Raw genomic sequence first — 6,254 nt, 5'->3', positions numbered from 1 at the left:
GAGAATCACCACATTAAAACAACTGATTCCTTTGTGTTTCACAAAACACTAGGACATATAGAGCAATTACTACTGTGACTCAGATTCGAACCGAGGTTGCTGCAACCATAACGCAGAGTACTAACCACTATACGATCACAGCACCCCACCGACCGATACACTAGCGAGCAGCAATAAGTATCATTAGAAATGTTAGAAAGAGCACCAAATGCACAATATCAGTGCTTAGCGAACAGTGGCAGATATGTGGGAACTCAGAATGGGCTGACCTTTTAACATCGGTGCCCTCAGAGGCTGTGGTGATTCCATCATTAATGTGCTGAAGGCTGAGATAAATAGATTTCTCCAAAACATCAAAGACTCCGGGGACAGTGCAGCTTTTGTTACCTGCACATCCACCAATATCATTTATGGTATCCATTGCTCCCGGTGCGGTCTGCTCTACATTGGGGAGACTGGGCGCCTCCTAGCAGAGCGCTTTAGGGAACATCTCTGGGACACCCGCACCGATCAACCACACCGCCCTGTGGCCCAACATTTCAACTCCCCCTCCCACTCTGCCGAGGACATGGAGGTCCTGGGCCTCCTTCACCGCCGCTCCCTCACCACCAGACGTCTGGAGGAAGAACGTCTCACCTTCCGCCTCGGAACACTTCAACCCCAGGGCATCAATGTGGACTTCCGCAGTTTCCTCATCTCCCCTTCCCCCACCTCATCCTAGTTTCAAACTTCCAGCTCAGCACTGTCCCCATGACTTGCCCTGACTTGTCCTACCTGCCGATCTTCTTTTCCATCTATCCACTCCACAGTCCCCCCACCTATCACCTTCATCCCCTCCCCCACTCACCCATTGTACTCTATGCTACTTTCTCCCCACCCCCACCCTACTCTCACTTATCTCTCCACCCTTCAGGCTCTCTGCCTTTATTCCTGATGAAGGGCTTTTGCCTGAAACGTCGATTTTACTTCTCCTCGGATGCTGCCTGAACTGCTGTGCTCTTCCAGCACCACTAATCCAGAATCTGGTTTCCAGCATCTGCAGTCATTGTTTTTACCAAGCTTTTGTTGAAATGTATGCTTCAATAGCAATGCAGTTTAACATCGGCTACTTCCCGAGTTTCCCCACACAAGGCAGTAACCACTGCTGCCACATAGTCCCAGTTCCTAGCCCCAGAATCAGAGGAACTGAGTGGCGCAGTCGTGAAGATGCAACTTTAAATCGAGATGGGAATGAGGTCGCAGAGATACTCGATGGCTCAAGTGACACATTCGGAGAATGCACGGTATTTCTATGATGGTTTGGAGGCGCAAGCAATTCCGAGGTTGGAGTGCTTCTGGTCAAAGGCGGGGCAGAAGTGAATATGTGTTCCCGTTTATAATAACAGCAATGTACAGTGCATCTTGCTGAGGTAGCTGAGTGCCACAACTGGAGCGTGGGCAGCTGGTTTGAAGTTTAATTTTGCTTCACTATCACCCAGTTCCCTGGAATGAATTGCTTTCACCATTTTTATTTCCAATTGTTTAATATCTCCCGGTATTCTGCGGCTTTCTTCCTCAGGGTTAATTGCATGACTAACTCTTGTATGATGTGCATACTGCTAAATCACGGCCACTACAAGTAAATATGAATCATTGATCTATATGAGAAAACAGTGGAACTCACTGCAGGCATGCTCTGTCGGTTTGCAGGCAACACCAGAATTGTAGACAGTGAGTAAGATTATCTAAGTTTCAAAAGGATCTTCATCCAAAATGTAACATGGAGTTCAATCTGGATAAATGGCAGGTATTGCATTTTGGTACAACAAAAAGAGTATGGCTTTGCGTATGTTGGAGAACAGGGAAGCTCGGTGTGCAGGTACATAATTCCTTGTAGTTTGCATTACCGACAGACAAGATGGTTCAAAGACATTTCACATACTTCCCTTCATTGCTCAGTCCTTTGTGTATAGTAGTTGGGAGTGATGTTGAAGTTTTGCAGGACATTGATGAGGCCTCTTCTGGAATATTATGTCCAGTTCTGGTCGCCCAGTTGTAGCAATGATATTAATCAGCTGGAGCAGGTTCAGAAAAGGTATACACGCATGTTGTTGTGTGTTGAAGGTTTGAGTTATAATGAGAGGCTGGATAGGCTGAGACTATTTTCAGATTCGAGATCGGGGTGATGGAAAACCACATCAGGTAACACAGAATCCGAGGAGCAGGAGAATCATTTCTTTTCGCGCAACTGTCGTTCATCAGGCTCTTCCCCGAAACGTCGATTCTCCTGCTCCTCAAATGCTGCCTGACTTGCTGTGCTTTCCCAACACAACACTCTCGACTCTGATCTCTCATCTGCAGTTCCCACTTTCTCCCAGTTGAGACTGTTTTCTCTCTAGGTTCGGGGTTTGAGCGGCGACCTGACAGAAGTTTATGAATTATTGAGAGGCAAGTTAGTTAACGATAGCTGCCTTTTCCAAGGATGGGGATTTCAAGGCGATAGGGCATATGTTTAAGATGAAAAGAGATTTTTTTTTAAAAAGTCATGTGAGGCATTTTTTTAGAGAAGGTGTTTTACGTGTGCAATTAACTTGCTGAGGAAGTGATGGATGAGGGCACGTTTGCAACATTTAATGGACAATTGATTCCAAACATGAATGGGAAAGTGAGATTTTTAAAATAAATTTATTCATGCCTCGTGCATCAGTTATTTGCCAGAGGACATTTAAGAGTCAACCACGATACTATCCATCTGGAGTCTCCTGTGGGACAGAGCAGATGAATATAATAGTTTGCTTCCCGAACTGGCATGAGTGAATCAGATGGAGTTTCCACACAACTGATTCAGGTCGTCACGAGGCTCTTCAATTCCAGGGACTTATTGAATTCCAACTCCACCACATGCCAGGACCTAAACTCTTTGTCCCCAAAATATTACCTGGTTTTTTGGATTAACAACACAGTAATAAAACTGCAAAGGCATTATAACCACTCAACGGGTACAGGAGGAGGCAGATGGGACTAGATTCGTTTGGCAGTACGTTCAGCATGGATTGGTTGGACTGACAGGCCTGTTTTCATGCTGTATGAATCTATGATTGACGCTATGGAGCAGGCAGCTGGTTTGGATCAACAGCCGCATTGACAGCATAACCGAACACCTGATGGGATATATAATCCTGCTGGAGTCTCCGGAGGTCGTTTTGCTCAGTTGATCCCTTCCAACACACGGGACTGGTGAACGGTCTCTCTCCAGTGCTACTGATTAAATAAGTTTCTATTTCTGTGGTTAATTGAATCTCTTCCTGCAGTTCCCACATTGCCCTGCTTTCTCTGTCGTATCGGTGTCCTTTTTACAACCCAGGGTGAACGATCCTTTCAAATTGTGTCCACACAGTTACAAATTCCGTTTTCCAAGTTGTGAATGTGTTTTCATTGTTTCTCATTCACCCACAGGGTGTGAGTATGACTGGCCTGGACAACATTTATTCTTCGCCCCTTGTTCGTTGCTGTCTGGCTACACCACAAACACGGTGCGATCCCAGCCTCGGGTGTCTGTCTGTGGGCAGTCTGCACATTCTCTGTGTGTTTGCGTTTTTATTTCTCCCTCTGACCAAAGATGTGCCATTCACAGGGATCAGCAATGGGAAATGCAGGCTTATGGGACAGGGAATACCGTGGGGTCTGGTGGGATGCACTTCGGATGGACCGTGTGGACTGGAAGGGCCGACTAGCCTGCTTCCCCACACGATGGGGATTCCTGAATTAAGGGTCAGCTCATGTTTTTCTGGTCCTGGAGTCTCTCGTAGGCAGGACTGGGTGAAGATTGTAGACTCCCCTGCATAAGGGACATGAATGAATGGGATTGCAGGAAAATAAAGTTATTATCTCTGTTCCTGAGGTCAGGCTTGCATTCCAGGTTTTATTCGTCGAACTTAAACATCACCGTTTCCGTGTCCCAGTCGCCAAAGATGACCAGTTTAAAATATCACCCCAACACCCCCTTTTCCAGGTTGAAGTCTTGACTGTGTGGAAGAAACTGAAACTGAGCTGATGCAAGCAAATGCAGCTGCCACCGCCAGTGTCGGAAACACAGATCCAAATAGCAAAATCATCTTTGAAACCCAACACTGCAAAGTTAAGTGCTCAACACGCTCCAGTTGTGCCACTCGGTGGTCTTAGCAAGATGCACCGGAAATCGCTATGATAGTATAAACGGGGACAACCATTCCCTTGAGCAGGAGCACATTCAACCGAGGAATTTCTTGCGTCTCTATGCCATCATAAAAGGACAGCACGCTCACCTGTTGCATCACTGGAGAGTAACTCCGCGACTCATTCCCTCCCCATTTCCGTTTGGATCTGGGCGGCTGTGCTGCAGTTTCTCTGCTTCTGAAAATGTGAACTGGGATTATGTGTGATTACCTGCAACACTGGGTTACAACTTGAGGAAGCTGGTGAAGTCGCCGATGTTAAGCTAAAGTGCTATTGAAGCATACATTTCAACAATATCCTGTACTGTCCCCCGAGTCGTTGATGTTTTGTCACAATCTATCAATCTCAGTTTTGAATATTCTTATTCAAGGGATCTCCACAGCCTCTGAGGACATCGTACTGAAAGATTCAGCTCATTCTCAGTTCCCTCATATCTGTCACTGTTCGCTGAGTACTGATACTGAACATGTGCTGATCTTCCGAACATTTCCCCTGCTAGTATACTTATTGCTGCTTGCAAGCATCCTGTTCTGTGGTTACTGTGATCGTGGTTGTCGGTATTTTGCATTGTGACCACAGCAACCTCGATTTGAAACCAAATCACGGCACTCAGTGTTCTCTCCGTTGTCCTTTTTGTGACACATGCTAAGAAATTAATTGTTTTACCTTCAAATTCCGCTCTCTCACATCTCTGCGTTTCATATATTAGGATTCAAACACAGCCGTTGTCGGAGATTTCTCTCCTTCCCACGAGCATTAAACCTCCTTTCCGTCCCTCCCCCCATTTCTCTGAGGCAATGCCCAATCTATCACTCTCTTTCACATTCATACTGTTCTGTCTGTGCTGCTGCTGCGGTCACCGTTGTTGGGTGAACGTGCCCCAATCCCACCATCGGGACCTTCAAACAAGTCGATCCATTTGGATACCGCGGTTGTGAAATCAATCCCCATGTAGCAGTTCTTACTGACATAGGCCAGAGACAATTGGAGCGTCTAGCTCATGGAAAATACCCAGGATTGTTTTGGTGAAAAGACATTTTATTGGAAAAGATCAGCTTTTGTGGCTTTCTGCGTTGCTCTTGTGATAATTTCATAGGACTGATAATCCAGAGACCGAGGTAATAGTCTGGGTACTCGGACTTGAATCCCACCATGCCATGATTGGCAAATTTGGATTAAAAGAATATCTGCAAGGAAGAATCTAATGACTACTATAGATCCATTGACAATTATTGAAAAAAAAGTCTGTTTCACTGATGTCATTTCGGGATGGAATTTGCTATCCTTACTTGGTCTGGGCTGCATGTGACTTCAGACTCATAGCAATATGGTTGAGTCTCAACTGCCCTCTGGGCAATTCGGAATGGGTAATAAATTCTGCGTTGCCAGAATCGCCCTCATACTAATCCAGAAATTTAAAAACAAATGCTCATTAGGCTCAAGCAAGAGCATTGTGTGCAGTTTTGCAAGTCACATTATAGCAGGGATGTGATCACACTGAGAAAATTGCAGGAGATATTTACCGGGATATTGTTTGGGCTGAAGAGTTTCAGTTGTGAAGAAAGACGGGACAGAGTGGAGTGTTTGTCGTAGTGTAAAGGAGATGTAGAGGAGACATGATTGAGTTAGGGTAGGGACAGGGTTGACTGAACGAGTTTCCCATTGATGGAGGGATCGATCAGCAGGGGCCAGAGATTTAAAGAGAAAGACAGAAAGGTTTGAGAAGATGTGCGAAAAAGCCTTATCAGCCAGTGGGTGGTTGGAATTTGGAATACACTGTCTGCATTTTTCAGAGCGGCAGTAACCTTTATAACCTGAATAAATATTCAGATGTGAACTTTTGATACCAAGACATATAAGACTGTGGGGTAAGTATTCTGAAATGGGACTCAGTTCATTAGGCAGTTGTTTTTGACAAGTGTGGCCACATTTAGTTGAAGGGCCTCCTTTGACACTCTTGCCCTCGGTAGTATAATGGTTAGTGTCCCCGCCTGTCATAGGGCTCAATTCTCCGCTGGGGACAACGTAAACGTTTTAAAACTGACGCTCCATTCCCAAGT

Source organism: Chiloscyllium punctatum, chromosome 10 (assembly GCF_047496795.1).
Source record: "Chiloscyllium punctatum isolate Juve2018m chromosome 10, sChiPun1.3, whole genome shotgun sequence".
Classification (NCBI taxonomy): domain Eukaryota; kingdom Metazoa; phylum Chordata; class Chondrichthyes; order Orectolobiformes; family Hemiscylliidae; genus Chiloscyllium; species Chiloscyllium punctatum.
Note: the sequence above shows the minus strand (reverse complement) of the source record.